General features: G+C 42.9%; 1 protein-coding gene across 2 annotated transcripts in view; it reads right to left on the bottom strand.

Annotated features, from left to right (window-relative positions):
- Nucleotides 1-14,382, bottom strand: part of TSPAN9 (tetraspanin 9) — a 328,064-nt gene that overhangs the window by 207,273 nt on the left and 106,409 nt on the right. For both annotated transcript variants that reach the window (XM_072145432.1, XM_072145433.1), the window contains exon 4: nucleotides 11,970-12,052. The gene's annotated coding sequence lies outside the window, so the exon portion shown is untranslated. The remainder of the gene's footprint in view (nucleotides 1-11,969; nucleotides 12,053-14,382) is intronic.

The following is a 14,382-nucleotide window of genomic DNA, read 5'->3' as shown; positions in this document are numbered from 1 at the left end:
ACACTAAAAACAATCCATATCAATATATATTACACAAGGCCAACAAATGCCATAAGGGAGTCCTTAAAGGGAGTCAAGCAGCTCTCGAATAACCCTATAAGTAAAACCAGCATTGTGTATTGCTCGCTATATACAGTATTTTTCAGACTATAAAGCGCACCGGATTATAAGGCGCACCATCAATAAATGCCTGCTAAAACGTCTAGGTTCATGTATAAGTCGCACCTGATAAGGATGAATGACCAGCAGGTGGCAGACCTGTGCACAGTTCAAGGCATCTGTTGTCTGTAAGTCCGGGTAATATATAAGGCGCACTGGACTATAAGGCACACCTTTGATTTCTGAGAAAATCAAAGGATTTTTTTGTGCACCTTATAGTCCAAAAAATACGGTACTTTCCATACCTACCATTATTGATCCACCACCATTTTGCAGAAAATTCTGTAGTTCCGTATGCTCATTTGCATAAAGATACCAACATAGTTTTCTCTAAAATGATAGACCTTTGGGAAATATGAATGTTACTCCTGTAAAGCTGATGCCGTGCCCTACACAATGCATGCCTTACTTGTTGGGTGATTTAGGAGTTGCCAGACACCCTTTAAGGAAATATTGGGCCCTATTCATTGTAGGAACATACAGAATTTACCTATTTCCATCCAAAATGTCTCCACTTTAGGGAATGATGAACATATCCAAGCTTCCACACGTCAAGACACTCTTGTCACATATTACGAAGAAGTAACGGACGGGGCATTCATTTCTAATTAGCCGCCAGACCGAATGTTTATTTTCCCCGATTCCTCAAATATTCTCGAACAGCCTTGATTTCTGCCGAGATTCTATCAATTGCCTCCACCTTGTGCGTGTCATGTGCTCTCCAAATATCAATCTGTTGTAAATGTCTCTCCCCTAAAGTGCATCAATAACTGCAGACAGGATAAGTGCACTGACGGGACCGTGTAACCTTGAAACAAATGCTGCTGTATTGGGGGCTGCGACGCTCCGGGGTCTGTAGTTACTGCCTGTGAGTTTTATACTTTTCTGTCTTATTTTATTCTGATCCGTATTTCTTTTACAATAGTTGGCTGTTTAATGTTTTTACATTTTTATCATGTACAACTGGAATAAATACAAATACACAATGAAATTCCGGCACTTCCTGTTTTGTAGAGATCACTTTTCAGAAGTTATCTCATTATTGTTACAGGAAGTTTTATTTTATCATGGTTTCATATTATTCCCAATAAATATTGGTTTCACCTTGTGTCTTCCCCTTCCCTGCACAATGACCTCTGCACAGGTCTTAGAGCATGCCCACAGAAGAATATGAATGGGGGGCATTTATCATGTGTTTGTCTTGTTTCATTCTTACTTGGTGGTTGGCCGATGTTATTTATGTTTATTATTAATGTATATTCATATATCTTTACACAATTGTCTACTAGTTATAAAAAAATCTTCCAAAGCTCTTTACTGCATCTTTTCGGACTGTGAGGCAGAAATGTGAAGCTGATCTTAAAGGACATCTACCACCAGGATGGAGGATTGTAAACCAAACACAGTGACATACTGGTGTGTGCCCCCTCTGGCAGGATCTGCTCTTCTTTAAGCTTCCTATGCCCTTGTTTTTTCGTAAAAAGGCTTTAAAAATTATGCAATTATGACTATGGGGCTTCAACTTTATAGTTTTACCTGATATCTAAGCATGGCTACAGTGAGTCAAGGTGAGTGTGGCCTCCTCGGGCTGAATCCGGCAGCTCCTCCCCATCCTATCTCTTTATGCAACTGTAATGTCATGTGACCATGGTGACATCATCACAGGTCCTTTAGATTTTCAGCATTAGAAAACTGTACACCAAGCATATATCTCATGAAATCACAGCATAATGGGGGTCATTTACTAAGGGCCCGATTCGCGTTTTCCCGACATGTTACCCGAATATTTCCGTTTGGGCCGATTTTCCCTTAATTGCCCCGGGATTTTGGCACGCACGATCGGGTTGTGGCGCATCGGCGCTGGCATGCACGTGATGGAAATCGGGGGCCGTGGCCGAACGAAAACTTGACAGATTCGGAAAAACCGCCGCATTAAAAAAAAAAAAAAGGTCGCAGGGCTCGCACTTACCTTCACTAGGAATAGGCCGGTGTACTTCAGTGCATTCCGGGGAACTTCAGCGCAGCAGCGCCACCTGGTGGAAGTCAGAGGAACTGCCTTAATGAATCCCGGCCGGACCTGAATCCACCGCAGAGAACGCGCCGCTGGATCGCGAATGGACCAGGTAAGTAAATCTGCCCCATTGTATCACATGCATCCTGCATGGAGAGGAGTAGAAGTCCATGCAGGCTTCTGTGATTGTTTAATGTGGTCAGATATGTATGTGGGGTACAGTTTTCTAATGTTAAGTAGCTAACGGACCTTTGAAGATGTCACCCTGATGACATCATATTAGGCCACGCCCCTTGACTTCCTCCAAAGATCCCTAGATAGCATCCAAGATTATAACTCTGATTTTATGGGGAACTGAGGGAAACTATTTTTAGCTAAAAGAAGGGTGTCAGATAACTACTAGGGCTCTATAGGAACCTGCCACTACCTGTATTTGTAAAAAATGTGGTCCCTTTAAGAACGGGCGCCAGAAATCCTGAATCTTGCGCCCTCTGCACACTACACAGGACACTGCACTGTAAATGTGCCCTAATATGTAGATAAAGAATGAAAAGTAAAAAAAAGAAGAAAAAACACAAAAAAGAAGAAACATAAGAAGAAAGGAGGAGGAAACAGAAAAAAGGAGAAGGGGAATGAAGTATGAAGATGGGGGGTAAAAAGACGAAAAAGACATTCAAAAAATCAAGATAAAGAAGAAAAGAGAGAAAAAAGAAAAGGATGAAATAACATTTCATTTACAATATTTTTATCTTATTTATATTATTATTTTATATGCTGAGGCTTATCTGAGTATTAGGCACCTCTGTATCATCACTACTAGTGCGGACATAATAATTACCAGCAGGTTACAAGTCCTAAAACCTACGACCAAAGGGAGTCACTGCCCCTTGTTAATAGGCCATATTCAGAACATGATCTCATTAATGCATATAATAATAGTAATTAGTAAGTATAAGGGTAATCATGACTCTGCCTCAGGGTGGGATACATGTGGGATACACGTCTTAAAGGCTACGGCCCCCTTTATCTTTGCACGTGGAAGTCATTACCTTGGGTTAACTGATTACACTAAATTTAGGGCTGACATTTCAATTCCTTTCTTCATTTTTGGACACACCTCCTTGATGTTAGGCAGGGATGTCCAGGATGCCGGGGTGTCCAGGATGCCGGGGTGTCCAGGATGCCGGGGTGTCCAGGAGGCCGGGGTGTCCAGGAGGCAAGGGGGGGCCAAGATGCCGAGATGTCCAGGAGGCCGGGGTGTCCAGGAGGGCCAAGATGCCGGGGTATCCAGGATGCTGGGGTGTCCAGGATGCCAGGGTGTCCAGGAGGCCAGGGGGGCCAAGATGCCGGGGTGTCCAGGATGCCGGGGTGTCCAGGATGCCTGGGTGTCCAGGAGGCCGGGTTGTCCAGGAGGCCGGGGTGTCCAGGATGTCCGGGTGTCCAGGAGGCCGGGGTGTCCAGGATGCAAGGGTATCCAGGAGGCCTGGGTGTCCAGGAAACCGGGGTGTCCAGGATGCCAGGGTGTCCAGGATGCCAGGGTGTCCAGGATCGCGGGGTGTCCAGGATGCCTGGGTGTCCAGGAGGCCAGGTTGTCCAGGAGGCCGGGGTGTCCAGGATGCCTGGGTGTCCAGGACGCCGGGGTGTCTAGGAGGCCGGGGTCTCCAGGATGCAAGGGTGTCCAGGAGGCCAGGGTGTCCGGGATGCCGGGGTTTCCAGTATGCCGAGGTGTCCAGTATGCCGAGGTGTCAAGGATGCCGGGTTGTCCAGCTTGCACGGTACCCTCTCCCTTTTACTGATGTCCCTCTGCTCTACCTCAATGCTTGTGCTCTCCTATCTCCTTATAGTTATACACAGTCTGTGTGTGATTCTCTATCTCCATGTAAACTCCTGTATATGCCCCACCCTTGAAGACATGGATTCTACAACCTTCTACTTCTACCTGGTATTATGGAAAACAATGGGTAGAGTACAGAAAGCTGATATCGCAAAGAGCAATGTGTTATCAGACCTATCTCAGGAGCTGCAGGACAACCAGCTATGCTATGGAGTTTGCACAGACTCTACATCTGGTACAAGTAGACTCATTTATAATCAAGACTAGAAAGTTGTAGATGCATTTTATAGATGAGTGTTCAAGTTCAACTGATCGGGTTCGGCATCGATCGCATGTGTTACCCTTTAAATGCTGCTGTCACACTAGGATCATTGCTTCCCGTGATGTCCTTGAGGTTCGACAATCATAGAGTAAATCGTTAACACCCACAATCAGTGTCAGCAATGCTGATTGGGCCCTATGAGACCCAATCCTTCTCCAATTTTGACCAACATCTTCAACCAACTTACTTAAGGAGCTAAAATTTTCACCACATACATGGCCTCCGTCATCTTCTAGTCCTGACCTCATACTATGAGAAACAAGTCTAGACTGATTGGGGCAGATTTACTTACCCGGTCCATTCGTGATCCAGCGGCACGTTCTCTGCGCTGGATTCGGGTCCGGCCGGGATTCATTAAGGTAGTTCCTCCGCCGTCCACCAGGTGGCGCTGCTGCGCTGAAAAGCATCGGAACGCGCTGGAGTTCACCGGGCTGGGCTGAGTAAAGGTAAGTGCAAGCTCCGCAACAATTTTTTTTTTAAATGCGGCGGTTTTTCCGAATCCGTCGGGTTTTCGTTCGGCCACGCCCCCCGATTTCCGTTGCGTGCATGCCAGCGCCGATGCGCCACAATCCGATCGCGTGCGCCAAAATCCCAGGGCAATACAGGGGAAATCGGCGCAAATCGGAAATATTCGGGTAACACGTCGGGAAACCGCGAATCGGGCCCTTAGTAAATGACCCCCATTATGTCAATGGCGATAAGTTGTGACCCCACACGACAATGTCACATGGAGATCCCGCGTTTTTTTTCCCGAGTCGATGTTCCTGCTCTCTACAGACATCCAGCCCTTGATGATTTAACATACTAACGAGGAATCGGATGTAATTGGAGCTGTATCTCTAAAAATTTATTACAACGTATTGATTTCCTGACACCGAACTACATTACGGTGCAAGAATCTTGGGAGAGAAGTAACCACATTTTTAACCATTTATTCTAAGAAGGTGCTGCCCTCTATGATTTAGATGGATATAAATCCTTTCAACCTAATGGAGAAGTAACACTCAGGTTTCTATAGAAGATTATGTATGGTCGTGAATGAGAAGACAACCGTGTAACCCCACCATCAAGGATATACATATCACTGTGCTGTCCTATGGAATTGATCTGCTGTGGGGGGATGGGGGGAGTACTCTGAACTCCATGTAGAGGAGTCTTCGAAGCTTTACATGTTGCACCTCGTCTTGGAAGTCTTGATCCTGCATGATAACATTTTATTCCTTGCAGCACGCTGTACTTTCTGATTAGGAATCTCGGATGATCTGGTATCCAAGTGTTCAAGGTAGAGGGCTGCCAACTATTTGGAGAATGGCAAAGCCTCCAGAGATATGGTATCTTCTCGCATGGTTGGAAGTGTCTGCCCTCTGCGATTTATGTAGACCTCTCATGACATCAGAAGAATTTCAGTCATTTAATTCTGTACTCTAAAGGTGCCCATTCAGATAGGATTAACCAGAACCCACTGATTTAGGCAAGGGTATGAGATTAGGCTAAGGCAGGGGTAGGGAATCTGTGGCTCGGGAGCTAGATATGGCTCTTTTGTTGGATGCAACTGGCTCTCAGATCTTTAATAAATAGTGATGGCTTCTGTGTGTCATAGACTGATCACTGGATACAGGAAGCGATGTTACCGCTGCCTAAGTCCTTTGTACGACCCAGGCGCCATTGTCTAAGTCTGGGTTAGAGAACAGCGTTGGAGTGATGAGGAGCTGGCTGCAGGGAGCGCAGGTAGGTGAATATTATTTTTTTTTTGCTCTGACTACCTACAGTATCTTCTGGGAAGCATGTGGTGTGGCTACCTATATACTGGGGGGCATGTGGTGTGGCAACCTATATACCGGGGGGCATGTGGTGTGGCTACCTATTTACTGGGGGTATCTGCTGGGGCTACCTATCTTCTGGGAAGCATGTGGTGTGGCTACCTATCTACTGGGGGGAATATGGTGTGGCTACCTCTCTACTGGGTGGCATGTGCTGGAGCTACCCATCTATTGGGTGTTTACTGGGGTTACCTATCTACTGGGAGGCATGTGCTGTGGCTACCTATTTACTGGAAGGCATGTATTGGGACTACTTATCTACTCGGAGGCATGTGCTGCTGCTACCTATATACCGGGTGTGTGTGCTGGGGCTACCTATCTACTGGGAGGCATGTGCTATGGCTACCTATCTACTGGGAGGCATGTGCTATGGCTACCTATCTACTGGGGGGCATGTGCTGCTGCTACCTATATACCGGGTGTGTGTGCTGGGGCTACCTATCTACTGGGAGGCATGTGCTGTGGCTACCTATGTACTGGGAGGCATGTGCTGCGGCTACCTATCTACTAGGAGGTATGTGCTGCGGCTACCTATATACCGGGTGTGTGTGCTGGGGCTACCTATCTACTGAGAGGCATGTGCTATGGCTACCTATCTACTGGGAGGCATGTGCTATGGCTACCTATCTACTGGGAGGCATGTTCTATGGCTACCTATCTACTGGGGGGCATGTGCTATGGCTACCTATCTACTGGGGGGCATGTGCTGCGGCTTTCTATCCACCGGGTGTGTGTGCTGGGGCTACCTTTATACTAGGAGGCATGTACTATGGCTACCTATCTACTGGGAGGCATGTGCTGTGGCTACCTATTTACTGGGAGGCATGTGCTGCGGCTACCTATCTACTGGGAGGCATGTGCTGGGGCTACCTATCTATTGGGGGTGCTTACTGGGGTTACCTATCTACTGATAGATAGATAGATAGATAGATAGATAGATAGATAGATAGATATGAGATAGATATGAGATAGATAGATAAATAGATAGATAGATAGATAGATGTGAGATAGATAGATATGAGATAGATAGATAGATAGATAGATAGATAGATATTAGATAGATATGAGATAGATAGATAGATAGATAGATAGATAGATAGATAGATAGATATGAGATAGATAGATAGATAGATAGATAGATAGATGATAGATAGATAGATAGATAGATAGATAGTAAGATAGGTATGTAGATAGATAGATAGATATGAGATAGATAGATAGATAGATAGATAGATAGATGATAGATAGATAGATAGATAGATAGATAGATAGATAGATAGATAGATAGATATGAGATAGATAGATAGTAAGATAGGTATGTATATAGATACTGTAATAGCAATAGTCAGATTTCCCCCGGTGACAGGTCCTCCTCTCGGAGGTAAACATTGGGATAATTGTCTATCTCTTTGCCTTGGCGAGGGCTGCACTGGAGTGAGAGGAGGAAGGACTGAAGCCTCCGAAAATCTCACCTTGTGATGCTGAAACCCTCTCCATCTGCAGAGACAGAATAATGTGTGTGGGGCCGCGCCCCCCGCTGCGGTGTCTGTCAGAGAGGAGGCAGCACAGGGGGAGATGGCACTTCTCATTTCCCACAGAAAACGACAGAATGATAAAAGGGAAGGAGCTGCCAAATAACGGGAATATCTCTGGGAGCATGCACCCCCAGCCTGCCGCGTGACAACGGACTACTCCACTCAGTATGGACCGGGGATCGGACAATTTAAAGGATTGATCAGAATCCTAAAAATGTGTCTGCTGATTAAAGGGAACATGCAGATTGCATGAAGTATCCAATGGTATCCATACCATTGTGTGTGTTAATAGTAGCAGCAGGACTGTGAAAAGCATTTATATCCCAGAAATGTAGCTTCTACAAGTGCACTGGGAGTGTGTCCTCAGCCTGCTGTGCTCTTGAAATGAGTGTTAGGTATTGTATCCAGAGAACTGTGTAATCATACCGTTGCATATGTTGTTAGTAGCAGCAGGACTGTGAAAAATGAATTTGTTTTCTAGGTTTGTAGCTTCTCCAAAGCGCATTTGGTTGGTGTCCTTACATTGGTTTGCTCTTATCTCTCTGCAATGTTATGTATTGGCCTCTGAGATCTTTGTGTATGTTGTTAGTAGAAGCAGGACTGTGAAAAGTTAATTTGTTTTCTAGGATTGTAGCTTCTCCGAAGTGCATTTGGATGGTGTCCTTACATTGGTCTTAGCTCTCTGCAATGTTATGTATTGGCCTCTGAGATCTTTTTGTGTGTTGTTAGTAGAAGCAGGACTGTGAAAAATTAATTTGTTTTATAAGATTGTAGCTTCTCCGAAGTGCATTTGGATGGTGTCCTTACATTGATTTGCTCTTAGCTCTCTGCAATGTTATGTATTTGCCTCTGAGATCTTTTGTGTGTTGTTAGTAGAAGCAGGACTGTGAAAAATGAATTTGTTTTCTAAGATTGTAGCTTTTCCGAAGTGCATTTGGATGTTGTCCTTACATTGTTTTGCTCTTAGCTCTCTGTAATGTTATGTATTGGCCTCTGAGATCTTTGTGTACGTTGTTAGTAGAAGCAGGACTGTGAAAAGTTAATTCGTTTTCTGGGATTGTCGCTTCTCCCAGTGCTCTGGGGGTGTGTCCTGACACTGCTTTATTCTGAGCACCTACATTGAAATGTTCCATTGCCCCTCCTCTCTGATCTGAGTTAAAATTTCAGCAAGCCTCTGATTGGATACTACTCCACAAGATAGATCATCAGTTGGGGTCCAACACAAGGACCTTCCACTAATTAGATGCTCCGACAACTAAACCGTTTAGAAAGTTTCCAGTAGAAGTCGGTGGAATCTGGAAAGGGCCTTCTGGTTCTAGCCCTGCATAGGTTTGGGTTCCCTTAGGGCCGATCAATGTGATTTCCAGTTGTCGAGCCCCAATGGATCAGATACTGTGGCTAGGTCTCAAATCACTACTTTACACAATTCACAACTAGAGCTGCATCAAGATTTCTGCTCACACCAACTCTAAACACTAAAAAAATGCTGGTGGATCTAATGGACTCATAAAGTGAACAATCCGACTTCTTTTTGAGTCCCAATGCCTGGGATTGTGCTACTCTGTCCACCAAAAACTGTTCCGTCTCGTGAAGAAATCAAATACATGGTCCCTTGTAAATTGGGAATATTTGATCCATCTTCCTATAAAGGACAATGTCATCATATTCCTCGGTATCTCAGTGCCGCCTCTCATTATCTGCACATATACATTCACAATAAGGATTTTTCACGACTCAGCACTTAAAATCGTTTGTAGTTTTAGCTTGTGGCAAATTGATACGAGCCCCCTACCAATCCTCCGGTCCAGACAATTTCGACTTGACGTAATTGTTTGGTAATAATCCCTTTTAATCTTGGAATGTAGACGGAGAGTCAAAGCGCTGGGGGGCATTTTTATAGATTCATATTTAAAATTTATAATTGGAGTTTCTTGTAATATATATATATCAATTTAAATTAGTTTTTCTCTCAATGTCGGACTGGCCCACCAGGGAATCGGAGGATCCTCCGGTGGGCCCAGGCTCTAACCAAATACTAGATCCATTAGAGCAAAACCCAAGTTGGAGACTTGAATCTACTTCATAAAAAATCTTGTAGAGTGGGCCCCAAAAATGTTCTTAGGGTCTCCCTACAAATAATAAAGCACGAGTACAAAGTAAAATATATGATTCCATTAGCCTTAGCCAAACCTTTGTAGGACTCCCCCATTACATGAGTTTCAACCAAAAGTCACTGGACCCATTACAAAATTATACTAGTAATTTATTATTTTTAGTATCAGTCTCATTCTTTGGGAAAGAGGTTTCTTAAAGGGGTATTTTGTGGACGATGGCAGGTTAAGAAAAAAAATAGAAAAAACCTTTTTTACAGGGTTCCAACACCCGTTTCAGGAATGGTCTGCAGTCCTTCGGTTCCACCGGTTAGGCCAGCAGTGTCATGGGTCATGGGACCTGCTTTGGCCAACCGGTGATATCAAACAAGTAAGAGAAAAACCTGAGACCACTGCGACCCTGGAAATGGAAGGGTGACTACTCTTTTTTTCTATTTTTACACCAGTCCCAGCCCCACAAGGATTTCCAGGAACCCCAAGTCTACAGGTCACCCCCTTGCACAGTATCAAGTTCCACCCTTAGTTTCCACATTTTTCACCAATAAATTCACCCAACAAACTTTGGTCTTTAAAAAAAAATTCTAAAAAAGTTTGTATTTGCGTAAAAAGAAATAATACTTAAAAAAATGCTAATATTACCCAGCATTCCTCTGGGCTACGAGTGTAATGAAGTCCTTATTACATCACCGCAAACAATGTAAAGGATTGGTACATTCCGCACCAGGTACAATGTGATTTGTGACTTACTGATATAATCTGCAAATCAAAAAGACCGAGCGACCGAACACTGAAAATGTTGTTATTGTTCTATACTCTTGTCGTTAAAGTTTTTTTTATTCTTCAGAAGCCGATATAAAGAAATGTTTGAAATGAGAATAACAAACGTACACAACAACCTAAATGTATAAAAAGAAAAAGCTAAGACAAATTTGATTCCAAAATTTACCCTTCTCTGTTCTATTTCGGTAGACCAAAGACCGAAACTTATTTTCTTATGAGATTATTTTATTTTGGTTGTATTAAAGAATATTTAAAGGGGATGTCCAACAATAAGAACCTTTATCACCTTACCAAAGCATAGGGACCACCAATAGGGATGAACGGACTTCAGCCAGAAGTGTGGGTTCACCGATCTGCTCACTCAGGGCTGGCGCCAGCATTGGGCATACAGGGCAAGTGTCGGGGGCCAGTGGGGGAGGGGGGCACATAAGGCTGCACATAAGCAATCCCAATTTCAATGGACCAACAGTATGGTCTGTGTTGGTCTACTAAATTTGTCAATGACTTCACTTGACTACCTTCATCAGGTCCTTATACTTTGAATAGAGTAGTAGCACTCATTCACCACCACCCCCTTCCCATTCAAATACAGGGTCTGCATTGATCAGTGCATGAACTCCCAGCAATCAAACACTTCTCCCTTCCCAAACACAAAATACTAAATGACACACTCATGTGATTACTGCTTTGCCCCCGACCAATTTGGTGTTAATTTTTTTTAAATCCGTCCAGCCATTCAAAAGATATGGCGCTGGAATTTTCTATGTGAATTAGCTTTTACTAGCCAAGGGGGTGGGAAATAAAAGAGACACACCCCCGAAGAGCTGAAGCAGATAAAATTTGGCCATATCTTCTGAATGGATGGGTGGATTTTAATAGAACAAACACCAAATTGATCAGGAAAAGAGTGGCTATAACATGAGCAGGGTGTCCTTCATCATGTTGTACTTGGAGACAGGTCCTCTTTAAGTGAAAAGCGTTGATTGTGGGACAATATTGGATAATATACATTAAGCAAACACTATAAACTTTTATTGGTGCCATTTTATCACTTTGTACAACTCAGAGGTTTCACGTAAACATTTTAAAAAAATCAAAAAAATCCTCCAGTCTTACGGCCATGCTTGATCATATAGCATTTTATTCTTTCCGTTTTTATGGAGCTTTAAGTCTGGTTTCCATTCCGCAATATTCATAAACATTAAAAAAAATGAACATTTCAGCTTTTCATTACTAAATGGATGAAATTAAGTAATTTTCCTTCCGCATCTGTAGACCATAATTAATATTTTTGTAAAAATAAACTAAAATTTTCCCCCCTCATTAAATCATCTTCCTCGAATGGTTCCTCTAAACAAAGCTTTCGCTCTGACCTTCTGTTTGCTCTTACGACTCACCTGCTTCTATAATTGGATATCCAGATGTTACAAATTAATCAATCCTCGAGTCTGCTTAGATGTGCATGCACACCGAGCCCTCCCTGCAAAAGAAGATTAAAAAAAAAAAGCGTTACAAAAAAAAAAAAGAGGTCACGGAACAAAAGCCGAAGATTCTATTATTGAGAGAGCGAGAGATACAAGAAGAATTGCCTGAGCGTTGAAAATGGAAGTAGATATACATTTCCCCTTTATGAATCCACTATTTAGCATTTAGACAATAAATAGTAATGCAGGCCCTAAATTATTCTGTCATAGAAGAAATATAGCGGCTTCCTGCAGAGTGGGAGTTGGCTCGAGGCCGGAGTCACGAGTGGAGGATCTACAATTCTCATTCCACGCTTCTTCGTCTTTGGCAAGTCCTCGAAAACCTTGACCTATTCATATAAAGATTTATTATGGGTTATTATTATTTGTGGGAACCCCAAAGAAAATCAGGAGCGTCCTCCACCAAAAACCACGACTAATCCAAATTTTGGCACAAATTTTTGAGGACCACTCAACTTTCTATTAACGAGGTTGTTGAAGACTGGTAAGACTAGTAAAATGAAGACCCTACACATCTTATACATAGTCCCACCTGGATGGGATGGAGCCATAAACTGACTATGTGACTGATCTGGTGCCATTACTGACCTGACCTGAGAGAGTTTGACATGACCAACTAGGGCAGTTGAGTTGGAAGGGTTCCGGAAACCCTGTAGATCTCAATTGACCATCTAGCCTAAAAGTTTGTATACCAAACTACTCTTTTATAGTTTCCTATATAGGGACCAATAAATTTTTTTTTTTTTTTTCTTTTTATATGGTAGTTTTGGTATTTTTTGGGGTATTTTTTATAATGTTGCCCCCATATGGTGTACTCTATCATAACACATTGGAAAATGTTTTACCTAGATCTTTTTTTTTTGCAACTGGAAACTACGGCAAAACACATGGAGCTATTTTTCTAAGGTTGGGGTCATACCACATTAGGTTACCGTACAGGGGTTGTCTGGAACCAGAAAAAAAACTATTTTTGGGGACTTTTTTTTAGGTATTTTTTATTATGTTGCCTCCAAATGGTGTACTCTCTCATAACACATTGGAAAATGTTTTACCTAGATCTTTTTTTTGCAACTGGAAACTACGGCAAAACACATGGAGCTCATTTCCTAAGGTTGGGGTCATACCACATTAGGCTACCGTACAGGGGTTGTCTGGAACCAGGAAAAAAAATATTTTTGAGGACTTTTTTTGGACACATAACACAATAGGTAAAAGGTGTTTTCAGGTTTTTTTTTAAAGCTACAAACAGTCTAATTGGTAAGTATTTGGCTAAAAAGTCACCTCTCAATGGAGATGTCTTCTGATGTCCTTCTAGCCACAGTCCTACCGGGCCAGAAGAACCTAAAATGAAGACACCTGACCCACTGAAAGTAGTCCTTTGAATTAGAGTCCTAAGTCTATTAGGGTTCAATAGACTATGAGCTCTGTTTTGGTGGGGAGTCAATCCGACCCGGGGACCATCCATGGTCTTGGCCAACATTCACCTGTGGCATGACTTGCCTCCAGTTTCTGCACGCCCTGACTACTTTTATAGACCCTGAGCTATTCTCTATATGCAACGCACTCAGTTTCATAATTCTTTTTAGCAGAATTTGACTTAATGCTGCTGTTTTTGCTATCACATATATATATATCCACCGTCAAAGAACAGTCTTAGGCATCGCGCTGAGCTAAAAGACGGCTTTGGTCCAAGGCTTCTGACAAGTGATCATCCTTAGATTCTTTATTCATGAATTCATCCATTTATTTACAACTCATTGTCCTTTTCCATAACCTTGGATATAAATATCAACCTAATATTAACTGTAATCCACTGATTTGTACAGCAGAAATCCAACAATGGGCACAAATGACAATATACAGAACAATTATCTAAATGCATTTTCACCACTGAGATAAATGGACAGTTAACTTCTCGAAGCTTAGAGGTCACAACGTACTGACCACTTTTGATCACCTGCGAAATGAGTCAACCCGATGGACGTGTTTGACATTCACGTTCGGCCACCCGGCCCAGAAACGTTGCTGGATTGGCAACCGGACAGACAACCTGGCAAATTGATACCCCTATCCATGGCTATGATTGGCCAGAATTTGGAAGTTTGGAAGCCAATCCAGAAATATGTCCAAGTCAGACGTCCGAACCCCAACACCAAACCCAACCATCAGGTCCGTTCATCTCTACCTCTGGTCTATAGGGAAAATATTAGTAAGTGTTCAATTGAACTGCACTGCCCCCACAAGAAAAAATTCAATCTTGTTATTAACTCATAATTACATTGTGGGATACATTAAGAATAGTTCGATGTTTTTAATAATCTGATTT

This window comes from Engystomops pustulosus, chromosome 4 (assembly GCF_040894005.1).
Source record: "Engystomops pustulosus chromosome 4, aEngPut4.maternal, whole genome shotgun sequence".
NCBI classification, from domain to species: Eukaryota; Metazoa; Chordata; class Amphibia; order Anura; family Leptodactylidae; genus Engystomops; species Engystomops pustulosus.
Note: the sequence above shows the minus strand (reverse complement) of the source record. Positions and strands in the feature narration are given on the sequence as shown.